At 45.1% G+C, this 14,314-nt stretch overlaps 1 long non-coding RNA gene across 2 annotated transcripts in view; it reads left to right on the top strand.

Annotated features, from left to right (window-relative positions):
- LOC128409965 (uncharacterized) overlaps window positions 1-14,314 on the top strand; it is a 73,426-nt gene that overhangs the window by 51,331 nt on the left and 7,781 nt on the right. Inside the window, exon 1 of one of the 2 annotated variants that reach the window (XR_008329351.1) lies at window positions 11,918-12,982. The exons of the other annotated variant lie outside the window; for it this stretch is intronic. This is a non-coding gene — a long non-coding RNA (uncharacterized LOC128409965). Of the gene's footprint in view, window positions 1-11,917; window positions 12,983-14,314 lie in introns of those variants that run through there. 2 annotated transcript variants of the gene reach the window in all.

The following is a 14,314-nucleotide window of genomic DNA, read 5'->3' on the forward strand; positions in this document are numbered from 1 at the left end:
CACATGAGCCACTTACTGGTTCCCAGGTTTCTTGGGCTGGATGGGTGCTGTGAATGTGCATCATTAAATGTATTGTGTGTTTGTAGCCTGAGTGTCTTCAGCAGGGGAAACCCTGCAATTCTATGATTCGAGGGTAAAGCGTGAGACTCTTAATTGCAGGGTGAAAAATTCCTGCATTGCAGGGGGTTAGACTAGATGATCCTCATGACCCCTTCCAACACTACAGTTCTATGATCTACGCTTGTCATTCATTGTTGTTTAGTCGTGTCCGACTCTTCATGACCCCCTGGACCAGAGCACGCCAGGCACTCCTGTCTTCCACTGCCTCCCATAGTTTGGTCAGACTCATGTTTGTAGCTTCGAGAACACTGTCCAACCATCTCGTCCTCTGTTGTCCCCTTCTCCTTGTGCCCTCCATCTTTCCCAACATCAGGGTCTTTTCCAGGGAGTCTTCTCTTCTCATGAGGTGGCCAAAGTATTGGAGCCTCAGCTTCACGATCTGTCCATCCAGTGAGCACTCAGGGCTGATTTCCTTCAGAATGGAGAGGTTTGATCTTCTTGCAGTCCATGGGACTCTCAAGAGTCTCCTCCAGCACCATAATTCAAAAGCATCAATTCTTCGGCAATCAGCCTTCTTTATGGTCCAGCTCTCACTTCCATACACCACTACTGGGAAAACTATGGCTTTAAGAACCCCAATTAAGAACAGAACTTGCACATCAACTAAACAGTGCAGGGGCAATTCTAAGTGGGCGACCTCCTCAGGCCCAGTGGAGTTAAAAACTCACAACTCCAGATCTGCTTTAGGGAATCAGAATGTTGTTGAAAATGTGATTGCCCAGAAAATAAAAAAGAGGGTCACATTTTGTAATAAAAGCAATGCCTTCCCTCGGGGGGGGGGGGCGTTATTCAGCTCCCATGAAAAATAAAGTGCAGTCAAAAATATATCAAAGCGAGAGTCACCAGGAGTTGCATACTTTGCAGATTGGTCATAGCTCTGCTCTTCCCAAATCAACAGCCAATTGGATTGTGGTTGCTTGAGACTGACCAAATTGCTTAGCCACACGAGGCATGCTTGTTTGGGGGGTGGGGTGAGATCAAATTCAAAACATCTCGCCACAAAAGCTTAAGTGAGAACCCGACAGTGGCAGAGAGACCTTATGTGTAGAGCATCTGTTTCCACGTAATGTTTAACGCAGCCCCAAGACACTCTGGCATGTACTGCAGCCTCCCTCTCTGGGATCGAATGCTTAATAGTTGGGCCTGCCTGCCTGCCTGCCTTCTGCATGCAAACTGATCTATTTTGCAGCAGTTTTGATCCGCGCAAAATAGCTTGCTTTCCCTTTTTAATAGGGGGAAGTCGCTCAGAAAAATTCTAAAGATTGCCCGGCCAACCAGAGCTGCGCCTACCCTGCCTGGCATCAGGCGGCCATCCAGGTCTGGGTGGCGTTTCTGCCCCCAGGAGGGGGCTCAATGGGGCCATTGTTTTTGCCTGAGCAGCTGCCCTCCAGCTTACAGAATTGGCTACCCACTGTCCGCCAAAGGCAGGCACTGCTGTGCGAGCTCTGAAGGGCAAGGACACAAAAGACTCTTTGGTCGAGGCCGTCTAAATGGCCAGGAAGGAATCTTTATTCACAGGAAAACCTTGCTGCAGCCTGAACGCAGGAGAGGCTAATGTAACTGACTGGCCGTCCTCTGCTTTAACTCTGTTTAAGACACCTTTGTGTCTTCCTCCTGCAGTCTAGCTCCTTCTCCCTCTCCCCCTTATTTTTTTGTTCAGTTCCCTTCCCCACCCCCTCCAAAACAAACCCCGCTTGATCTTTCCCCCACATTCCTTCCCTTCCTTGGAATGGCGAAACTCTGAGCGTTTTGTGTGCCCAGGAAATGTACCACCTAGCGTGACAATGAAGCTCCTTTCAGAATGCAAGCTGCCATTCATAGAATCATAGAATTGTCGTGTTGGAAGGGATCCCAGGGGTCATCTAGTCCAACCCCCTGCAATGCAGGAATCTCAACTGAAGCATCCACGGCAGGCGGCCAACCTCTGCTTAAAAACCTCCAAGGAAGGCGAATCCACCACCTCTCACAGGAGTCTGTTCCTCTGTTGAACAGCTCTTACCATTAAAAAAATTCTTCCTGATGTTTAGTCAGAATTTCCTTCCTTGAAACTTGAAGCCATTGGTTCGAGTCCTAGCCTCTGAAGCAGGAAAAAACAAGCTTGCTCCATCTGCCTTAGATATTGGAAGATGGCTATCACGTCTCCTTGCATTCTTCTCTTTTCCAGGCTAAACATACTCAATTCCCTCAACCGTTCCTCATAAGGCTTGGTTTCCAGAGCCTTTTATCATCTTGGTTGCCCTCCTCTGCACACATTCCCGCTTGTCAATATCTTTCTTAAATTGTGGTGCCCAGAACTGGACACAGTTTTCCAGGTGTGGTCTGACCAAGGCAGAATAGAACAGTACAGAGGTACCTCGGGTTACAAATGCTTCAGGTTACAGACGCTTCAGGTTAGACTCCACTAACCCAGAAATATTACCTCGGGTTAAGAACTTTGCTTCAGGATGAGAACAGAAATTACTATTGCTTCCCTTGATCTGGACACTTTACTTCTGTTGATGCAGCCTAGAATAGCATTAGACTTTTTGGCTGCTGCATCACACCGTTGACTCATGTTAAGCTTGTGGGCCACTAAGATCCCTAAATCCTTTTCACAGGTACTACTGGCAGTCCAGGTGTCTCCCATCTAATTATATTATAAAACCTGTGCTGTGATTATGAGGTTCTGTTATTTTGCGGTTGTTGCTCTTTATTGTTCATAAGCTGCTATAGGTTTCACTTGAATGTAAAGTGGCATAGAAATGCAATCCACCAGTAATTGCTGTGTGTGGCAAAAGAGGACAGATTACAGCAATAGTTCCTGAATTGGACAGTACCACTCTTGGGGGGGGCGGAATAGAGGTAAGCGGACAGCAGGGGGGCATTGCAAATGAGCCCCTCTGAGTGCATTGATCACTTATTTACAATTGACCATATTAGAGTCTGGGACGCGGGTGATGCTGTGGTTTAAACCACTGAGCCTAGGGCGTGCCGATCAGAAGGTCGGTGGTTCGATGGGGTGAGCTCCCATTGCTCGGTCCCTGCTCCTGCCAACCTAGCAGTTCGAAAGCACATCAAAGTGCAAGCATATGAATAGGTACCGCTCCGGCGGGAAGGTAAACGGCGTTTCCGTGCGCTGCTCTGGTTCGCCACATGACCTGGAAGCTGTACACCGGCTCCGTCGGCCAATAAAGCGAAATGAGCACTGCAACCCCAGAGTTGGTCACAACTGGACCTAATGGTCAGGGGTCCCTTTACCTTTAAGCTACTGAAGGTAATGGGGCCCTTTATACGTCCAGCTGTCCTTTGTCAACAACAAATTGTCACTGTTTTTAGTAGATAAATAGGTACCGCTCCAGCAGGAAGGTGAACGGTGTTTCCATGCACTGCTCTGGTTCGCCAGAAGCGGCTTAGTCTTGCTGGCCACATGACCCAGAAGCTGTACGCCAGCTCCCTCGGCCAATAAAGTGAGATGAGCGCCGCAACCCCAGAGTCATCCGCGACTGGACCAATGGTCAGGGGTCCTTTTATCTTTACCTTTATGTTAGAGTCTAGATCAAAATACTTCCCTCGCTTCATATTTAAAGTTTTGCTGCTTTTATCACTTTTAAAGCTATTTCTGTTGGTTGCTTTTGTTTGTATTTTTGATCCTGTGTTCTCACAAGTCACAAGATAGCCGATTATTGATAATAGCTGTTGATTTTATTATAAATTAGTTACCGAACATCTGTGGTAGTTGAAGGGATAGGTGCAATTACTGTGAAATCAATGGTTGCTGTTTTGAATTTTACTGTGTTGTTATTTTCCTTAGTGGGTCATGCAAACTGCTGTTCTGGATAGTCCTTTTTTAGGGTAGGGCAGGGGGCACTGAGGATGAATTTACGGACTCAAGTGAGTGGTGGCTCAAAAAGGTTTGGGAACCACTGAATTACATTGTCTGCCACGCTTCTTCCACTTTGCATCCTTATTAAGGACCTCACTTAGGATACCACCTAAAATTCATCTTCAACTATGCTAATTTAAAAATTTGCCATGTTTCTCTTTCTTGCTGGTTTCTGACTTAAGGAACCAAAGTGTTTCGCTGAAGGCTGGTGGGAGATGTAGAGTACTGCTGGCTTTTATTTTATTTTAAAATAGGTGTTCTGCCTTTTTGTGTTCCATCACCCTGGTAAAGCAGGAAGCGATAAGTTTAATTCTATTAAAACAAAACAGACAAGATAATGAGATACATTTCCGAGAAATCAGTAAGAAGTCCTTATGCACAGTTAACTAATAAAGCCACATTCCTAAATAACAAAAGAAAACAATGGCTGATATATTTTGCGTTATGAACTTACAGGGCCTGAAACTGAGATACAAATAGATGTGTTCTAAAACTAACCTGAGCTGCCAGAAGGAGACTCACTCACTGGACACTGGCAAGGTGTGAAAGCCAAAGCTTGTTATTTAATTTAGCCAACGAACTTTGGAGTCGAGATCGAAGCAAAGATTTCCCGGTTGCCCCAGATGGGTCATGTGCGTGGCTCATGAGTCATCGCCGTGACAGTAGTGCTGACTCACTTGCAAGAAAACAAAGGTCTTTAAATTAAGAGGGTGCTTAGATAGGAGGTGCTATTTCCCTCCCTCCCCCCCCCCCCACTTTCTGGCCCTGATCCTGTGATTTAGCAGGTGAATCATCCTTTATTTATATCTGAGGAAAGACTTCACTAGCTAGCTAATTGTTCAGAAAAAAAGTGGCACCTCTAGAAGCTAAAGGGGGGCTACTCAGTTTAACGATCTGACAGATGGTTCTGTTCATCATAATAGCCACTAGGGTTGAGTGGTGGTGGTGAAGAGACCATGGAGAAAGATGGAAGGGCCTAGGTGTTCAAAGAGAGGCAGCTGTATATTGACAATTTTTAATTATGGAGATGGAAGTCAGAAAGATGGGATGAAGGGTCAAGACAGGGAAAGAAGCAGTGAGAATATGCTTCTGTGTGTTTCCTAAACTTGGGTCTCCAACTACAATTCCCATAATCCTTGACCACTGGTTCTGCTAGCTAGGGGGGACAGGAGCTGTCATCCAGGAACAGCTGGAGACCCAAGTCTGGGAAACACTGATCTATGTGAACCAAGGGGGTAGGAACATGGCCCTCCTGATATTGCTGGACTACAACAGCCATCATTCCTGACCATTGGTCATTTGGCTAGAGATGAGGGGAGCCAGAGTCCAATAGCATCAGGAGGGCCTTGGCTTCCCTCCCCATGGTGGAAACCATTAGGACCTTTCAATATAGCAGTTCTGCGTATCCTTTTTGGGAGGATTTGAGGGGGAAACAAGGTAACCTGCTAGCCTATAAGACAGGGGGCTGGGCCACTTGGTCTGTGGGACTCCTTCCAAACCTAGGATTCTGTGCCCATAGCTAATTGATACAGTGAATTGGTCCCACTCTGTGTGTGAGACCCATCAAGGCAAAAGCAGCCCATCGGCTAGCTATTATGTGACTTGCCAGGCAGTTGTCAATCTCCTGTCCTGGTTTTGCTCTCCCAGACAGACTGCAGAAACCAGGTGGGCCATCAGACATGGCTGGTGTGATACAGATTGTATAAGTTTGCATTTAATGCACACCCCAGGACTTGCCGAGCTCTGTAAACAGCTCTTTTAGTGCAGCAGAGGGTGTGAGTCGAGAAATGAGATCATTGTTCCTTTAAACCTCATGAAAACAAAAGTCACTTTGAGATGATACCAGCAGGCTGTTGACATGGGGAGTGCCCATCATGCTTTTCGGCTGAAAGGTAAAACTAAGGTCAACTCACTAAGTCCCTTGAGTATTGTTGTTTCCTCCCCTCTGCTCCTGGGTGCAGTTCTTTGCCCCTTTTGGCTTTCTCTTCACCTTGAAAGTGTCTTAATTTAAATACACATGCAGTAACAATGGAAGAGCGGGAAACGGAAAGGTTTCTCCCTACTCAGCCCTGCAGGCAGGAGCAAATGGCTGAAACAAAACGTAGAATGCCCAAGTTTGCTGTATGCATTGTCCATGAAAGCTGGCCACATACTGGGTCCCTTGCAGAACCAACCACATGTGGATATTAGGTAAAGGTAAAGGGACCCCTGATCATTAGGTCCAGCTGTGACCGACTCTGGGGTTGCGGCGCTCATCTCACTTTATTGGAGAAGGGAGCCGGCGTACAGCTTCCGGGTCATGTGGCCAGCATGACTAAGCCGCTTCTGGCGAAGCAGAGCAGCGCACGGAAACGCCGTTTACCTTCCCGCCGGAGCGGTACCTATTTATCTACTTGCATTTTGATGTGCTTTCGAACTGCTAGGTTGGCAGGAGCTAGGACTATGCAATGGGAGCTCACCCCGTCGCGTGAATTCGAACCACTGACCTTCTGATCGGCAAGTCCTAGGCTCAGTGGTTTAACCGACAGCGCCACCCTTGTTCCTAGCGCCACCCGCGTCCCTATCCATATCCACGTCCATATCCACATAATGTGGATATTACCTTGGAATTATTTTTATATTTATCGGAGATTATAGTTGGACACTTCCTGCCAACCTAGCAGTTCCCACCTCCGGCGGGAAAGTAAACGGTGTTTCCGTGCGCTGCTCTGGTTCGCCAGAAGCGGCTTAGTCATGCTGGCCACATGACCCGGAAGCTGTACGCCGGCTCCCTCGCCCAATAAAGCGAGATGAGCGCCACAACCCCAGAGTCGGTCACAACTGGACCTAATGGTCGGATACAGAGGTGAAGCGGGGGGGGCGTTGCCCCAAGTGCAGTTTTTTGGGGGTGACGCTTTCCTTTTTTTAAAAAAAAATATTTATTAACAGTTTAAAGATTACAAAAAGAAAAAGAATTAAACAAGACAATACGATACATTACAAAAACAAAAACATTACATAAAACATTGAATTAACAAAACAAAAAAAAACAATTAAAAACACATCCAATAATTTCAATATCTTATCTTTCATTCACTTATTTCAGCGACCTCCTCACACCTCCCTTTTTGTATTCCACTTCAGTTAACTGTTTCAGCAATTCCTTTCCATCTTCCTCTGTTTTCTATCCTGTAATTTATCCTAACATATTCTAACCTTATTTTTCCCTTTAATGCATTAACAATCTATTTATACTTAGTTCCTTATAACATTTCTGCTAAAGCCATATAACTTCATTCCAACATTTTTCTAACATTCATTGATTTTACAGTATTTCTGTAAATAATCTTTAAATTTTTTCCAGTCTTCTTCCACCAACTCTTCTCCCTGGTCTCGGATTCTGCCGGTCATTTCTGCCAGTTCCATGTAGTCCGTCAACTTCATCTGCCATTCTTCCCGGGTGACGCTTTCCTCACAATGCCCTGCTCTGCTGTGAGCTGTTGCATGCTTCTCACACTGCTCTCCAGCTGGTGGGTGCCTTGAGAAAGACGCAACAGCTCATGGCACTCAGCGAGCCCTGTGAAATTTTTTTTAAGCCTTGCAAAGCAATGTTGGGCTTGCAGGGCACTGTGAGTGCACCCCTCAAAGCAGGGCAGTGCCAGCCAAGTCGGCTGGCCGGACTCCTCACTACATGGCCGGGCAGGTGGTGCAGCGTGGCCCCGCTTAGCTCCAATGGACGGGAGTCGCTCTGGTGGTTTTTCCTGTCCCAGGTGCCAGCAGAGAACGCTCTTCCATTGGTTAGATAAAAATGCTCAGAAGAATCCACCTCTGGAAGCCAAAGAATCGATAACAGCCACACCCAGAGATCAAACAAAATAGCAAGGTATGGACAATGGTCCAGTTTGCCTGCCACCTTTTGATTGTTTCTTAAAACCATAATTTAAAAAGCACTGTGGTTTAATGTGAATATTCAGCATGCCACTTACATGCTGTAGAAAAGTTCTGCTCCTCCTTTCTTACTGATGCTGAATTGTCGGGAAACAAGTCCCTGACGTGTGGCAACATTCAAATTTGAGCTTGTGGTTTCTCTCCAGACCACAAGTCCAGGGTTGAACGTCACGACAAGCCATACTCTAGCTTATTTCTGAGCAGTGTGGCAGGAACAGGAAGAGTGGAGCAGTAACTTTTGAGCAGTATGCACTAGCAGGCTGTTTGTTCACATTAAACCATAGCTTGTTTTAAACTATGGTTTAATGTGATGTGTGACCAGGAAGTGGTTGCTGCCTTGTACTTTGTGGTCTGATTTGCAGGACATGGTAGGCCCAGGTATGACTTGCAGGGACCACACAGACCTGGGCTCATACCTTAGCCGTCTCCTTGCTAAATGACAAGCTGCAGTGTAGAACTTTCAAGTTCCCATTCTTAAGGCTTGCACATGTATAGTGCTCTATCAGGCTTTTTGGTCAGATTTTGTCTATTTTTTGCTTGTGCAGTATTTACTGAAGGGAGAAAGGAGTGGGGCTTCTGAGCAACCTTGTAACTTTTTAAAGCTGTTCTTATTTGATTTTGTGCATCGCCTTGGGATGGATGTGAAAGGGACTTAATAAATAATAACACAAGAGAATTTGGGGGATCTTGCCTGTTCTAGATGGAGTTGCCCTCTGAGGGAACACGTAGGCAGCTTAGTTGTGCTATTGAAAACCTATTTGTCCATGGAAGCCACTCCATTGACCTCAAATAGTGGAGGAGAGATTTAATGCACAGAACTACTGAAATATTGAACACATTTCAGTTCAAGGGCCCCAGCTGCTTTTTCTTTGAATTCAAAATGTCCTGCTTAAGAAGGCCATTTTGTAGGTGTGAACTTCATCATCACCTGTAGCACGCTTGACAATGAGATAGGCAAATCTCAGGGAAAGGAAGAGCTAGAAGTATAGGGGGAAATGTATGAAGGAAAGGCATAGAGGCAGTGGGTTAGAGAAAGATGCATAGAGGTGCCTTGTGTAAGCACAACCTACTAAGAGTGAATTTTGGGGGACGCGGGTGGCGCTGTGGGTAAAACCTCAATGCCTAGGACTTGCCGATCGCATGGTCAGCGGTTCGAATCCCCGCGGCGGGGTGAGCTCCCGTCATTCGGTCCCAGCTCCTGCCCACCTAGCAGCTCGAAAGCACCCTTAAGTGCAAGTAGATAAATAGGGACCACTTTATAGCGGGAAGGTAAACGGCATTTCCGTGTGCTGCTCTGGTGCCGGTTCGCCAGAGCAGCTTTGTCACGCTGGCCACGTGACCCGGAAGTGTCTGCGGACAGCGCTGGCTCCCGGCCTCTAGAGTGAGATGAGCGCACAACCCTAGAGTCTGTCAAGACTGGCCCGTACGGGCAGGGGTACCTTTACCTTTAAGAGTGAATTTAATAAGAGATTCTTCACCTCCCTGAAGAATAGTATTTCCTTGTTAAATTCTTATTTAGTGCTCATTACACAGAGCTTTTGTAGGTGGCAGAATGCTTGTTGGAAAAGTATAGTCAATTCACCCCTTAGCAGTTTATAAAATATCCTCTCGCACACAGTAAACTCCTATGTGGGCCTAAAACATGGGTAGGCAAACTAAGGCCCAGGGACCAGATCTGGCCCAATCGCCTTCTAAATCTGGCCTGTGGACAGTCCAGGAATTAGCGTGTTTCACACGAGTAGAATGTGTGCTTTTATTTAAAATGCATCTCTGGGTTATTTGAGGGGCATAGGAATTCGTTCATTTCCCTCCAAAAAATATAGTCCGGCCCCCCACAACGTCTGAGGGACAGTGGACCGGCCCCCTGCTGAAAAAGTTTGTGGACCCCTGGCCTAAAATCACTGCATTCCTGCCTATTTTGTAGAATATGTAGTTTTTGCATTTCTTTAAGGGGATCATTCAGATTGAGAATGGCTGGCTGATGTTCTCTTTTATTAAGCTAAGCAGCGTGCCAAAGAGCATAACATAGCACATAATCTTGTTCCCCAGAATTGGCTGATCTGTAAAAGGGGACTTGAAGCTTTGAGTTGTTTCGTTCTGCATTTTCCTGTTCAAGGCACGTTTGTGTGTGTCACACTTGCGATTGAAAGGTTTTTACTTAGTCTGCTGTAAGAGAGAAAAAAAGGCTCTCACTGGACTTTCCATTTTTATTGGGGTGGTTTCAGTTTGAGAAGCTTTAGCCGCACAGAGAGCTCCTCTTCAGACGAAGATTAAACACAGTAGTTGAAGCGAGCTACTATTTTGTCAGGCTGAAGCTGAATGCAGACCAGGGGGCGGGGGCGCTTGAAATCAAAGCGCTCTTCGAGAGGAAAGTTTGCCTTTTATTAATGAAACAAAGGTTACTCCGTTAGAGCAGGGAGCCTGTTGGCAATCACTGCTGAACTCAGCTATTGGTAGGTACACTAAAAATGACTTTATTTGCTCCTGGAAAACAAGGATCTTGTCTCTGTCAGGCATCCCAGCAATGGCTAGGCTGGACAACTATAACATTATACAGGCTGTTCAACAGCTTAGTTGATGCAGAATTCCTTAGTCCTTTCCCTGACAGAAATATCAAAACACTCTTTCAACAGCTGCACAGGCTTTTTTCATGCCTGAGGATGCTGCTTTTGTCTTTTTAAAACCATGCAGAGAATGGGACATGCACACTGCGGAGAATCTTCTCTGTGGATCTCTCTTTCTTTAAACTGGCAAGGGGGGATCCCATAAGGTAGATCAGCTGCAGGACAGAGCAGAGAATTTCCATTGCTGCTTGGCTGTTGTGGAACAAGCTCCCCAGGATGCACATACCTTCAGGTTTTAAACTAAGGTGCAGACCTCTTTTTAAAGTTAGCTTTTGAGGATTAGGGCTGATTCTGTAGTGTTCAGTAATCTCTTTTAAAATGTCAAAACGTGTATGTGAGATGGTTGTATTCAGTTTCTAAGCTACCTGAGCTCAAAGAATACACAAACGGATACATTTAAATGTAAGGCAATAGTTGAGTCATCTCAGATTTCAAGCTGTCAAGGAACACTATTATATACTTTTTGTACTCATAAAAAGGGAGCTTCCCATTCCATTGAATTTGTGTCGGCAAGTGTGGCTTGTGTCTCTGCTCAGCTTAGCTGTCTGCTTGCTATCCCACTGCATGCACGCAGCTGGTTTCCCTTTGTGAAAACGTCAGCCCTGTGGAATCACCCAAACCTGCTCCTACCTAGCTTGCTTCCCCAATACCTCAACATGAATAGCAGCAAAACACTATTCTGAAGAACAGAATCCAGAATTCTCTAACTCGAGAGGTACTGAACCATGTGGCCTTCTTGTTGCCATAACAAACTACTCCCAACAACCGTATTTTGCACACTAGCAAATTATCACAAGCTCGGCTGCCTCCAACTTCTCTCCTCGTCTTTATACAGAGACTTCCTAGTTTCTTAAACTCTAATGCAGGCATAGGCAAACTCGGCCCTCCAGAGGTTTTGGGACTACAGCTCCCATCATCCCTGACCACTGGTCCTGTTAGCTAGGGATGATGGGAGTTGTAGTCCCAAAACATCTGGAGGGCCGAGTCTGCCTATGCCTGCTATAATTTAAGCAGATTTTTAATAGTGGATGTCATAGGAAACTGGTTTAAGAAGCGAGGTAGTCTCTTCTGCAGCCACCCACACAAAAGGAGCAGGCAAGGAGCTCTATCTAGCTTGTGGCACGTTCATATGCAAACTCTGGTATGTTGGAGTGGCCTGTTGCATCTGAATTGCGTGGCTTGTTTCTCTTTAGTGATTTCATTTTTCTAAGTCCAACAATAGTTCCTGCTGGCTTGAGTGGTGGAGCTTTCTGAAATAAAGGCATCCAAAGACAATGCATATCTAGAGTCCACATTTGGAATACATCATGACAGCTGAGCTAACTGACAGTGGCACAGTTGTACTGTTTACAATCTAGATTTCCAGACCTTTGCTTTGGGGTACTAAATATCTCATATAGAGAAAAAGGAAAGAAGTGTGGAGGGTCATGAGAGAAAGAGGAACACAAACGATCTTAAGTTTGGTTCAGTGAATGCAATGTTGGATTGAAATGTGGGCTGAAAAATAAAGTAGCTATTGACTTACTGCATAGCCTTTAGCAAGTCCCTCGCCTCTCAACTTCAGCTACACATATATAAACAAAAACATGAATTACCTATGTCTTTATAAAATAAATTAGGTCACTTTGCTAATGAAAGATGCCCAAGACACCATACAAAAATAAGCCACCTCACAGGATTGCAGTAGAGATAAATTAGAAGGGTTTGCACAAGTAACAAGCAGAATCCTTTATCAGCATACAAGTCTTCATATGAAAGACAACACAATTAAAGCAATATATATATACACACTTATGGCTTTGTACAAAGGATTATTTTATGTTTTTCCAAACATCAGGCACTCCCCACCCCCTACAAATATCCAAACGAAATTCTGCAGCATATAGCAGTGAGAATCCTCCATGTTCTTACAATTCACACAAACAGCATGCAAAGTATTTTCATGTCAGCAGTGCTGCTTATGTAGAAAGTGGGGGAGAAGAGAACGAGGCAGATGCCCCTCTATAACAAAAGTCCCGTTTTAATGCAGAGTTACATATTTATTTATTTTTTGCTTGCATGAACCACAGTATTACTTTTAGTAATTATAAAATACAAAAGAAAAATTACCTTACTTAAAAATTAATTTTAAATTAACAAGCCTGGACATTTCATAATGCGAACTGAAAATATTTTAACAAAATAACACCAATCCAGTTATTGATCAAGTGCAAACTTAAGGTTGCAATCCTCACACACGCCGCCATGGAAGTAAGTCCCAAAGAAGTACCTCCAAGCGGATTTGTGCAGAACTGTGCTGTAAGACTGTAAAAGAACTGGTCCACTTTAATCCTCTTTTCTCCTTTTCCTTAGGGATGCTCTGTTGAACTGTCAGCATTCAAGAATACATCTGATTACCATTTTAGTCAACTTTTGTCAGTTTATCTAAGCCGAGGTCTCAGTAATGCAGGTAATTAATATAACACACAAACAATATATTACAGAATTAGAGCAGTTCTGTTGCAGAATACATTTCTCACAGACTAACAGAGGTTTGAAAAGCCTCAAACAAGGCTGCTTGGTATATATTAAAGATCCACACAGTCCACAAAGCCATCATTTACATTTTTAAATCTAAAGTACTATAGAAATTAAGATCTATGGAGAAGCATATTCAATCCGCGGTTACATGATTTGTTGCATTATACCACCCCTTCCTTAATGTTTGATTCCCTAGAACTACTTAACAGATTTACTAGGCTACGTAATTGGGAATCGCAAGTGTGGGGAGAGCACTGTTGCACCCAGGTCCCACTTTCAGGCTTCTCATAAACAACTGGTTGGCCACTGAGAGAACAGGATGCTGAGTTATTTGAGCCACTGGCCTGATTCAGCAGACTCTTAGCATTTTGGGTGTCAAAATACAGTACAGCCTTTCTGCTTTCAGGGATATGCTAAACTGTGTGTAGGGAAAACTGAGCTGAAGACTGCAAGAGACGGATGAATGTTTAACTAAGCTCAGGAATGTCTTTTCATTGACCTCCCCACTCCCTTCCCAGGTATATATTACATGATATATTAAATGTTTTGAAGGGACACTAAGTCTCACTGGCGTTCCTTGGGAAAGAGAAGCTGAGAGAGGCTAAGGGCAAGGAAACACATGGTTTTGACCACCTAAGGTAAAGGGACCCCTGACCATTAGGTCCAGTCATGACCAACTCTGGGGTTGCGGCGCTCATCTCACTTTATTGGCTGAGGGAGCCGGTGTACAGCTTCCGGGTCATGTGGCCAGCATGACTAAGCCGCTTCTGGCGAACCAGAGCAGCGCACAGAAACGCCCTTTACCTTCCCACCGGAGTGGTACCTATTTATCTACTTGCACTTTGACATGCTTTCGAACTGCTAGGTTGGCAGAGCAGGGACAGAGCAACAGGAGCTCACCCCGTCGCGGGGATTCGAACCGCCGACCTTCTGATCGGCAAGCCCTAGGCTCTGTGGTTTAACCCACAGCGCCACCCAGTAAACATGTTGAAAGGCACCTTGGGGACTGTACCCTAACCTCCACATGGATGGTTTATGGCACATGCTCATCACCCCTCACTCTTAAAAAACATCAAAGTATTCCACAAAACTTATCTAATTCTGAAACAGGGACACAGTGGCTGGCTAAGTGTTACAGGGCTCCAGCTCCCATCTTCTCTGACCAACGAAAGGTGGTTGATAAACCCAATGACATTGGTATGCCAAGGAGCCACCAAAACAATAGCTCACAATTTTTTATATTCTATATAATTACTTGCCT

This window comes from Podarcis raffonei, chromosome 3, assembly GCF_027172205.1.
Source record: "Podarcis raffonei isolate rPodRaf1 chromosome 3, rPodRaf1.pri, whole genome shotgun sequence".
NCBI lineage: Eukaryota > Metazoa > Chordata > Lepidosauria > Squamata > Lacertidae > Podarcis > Podarcis raffonei.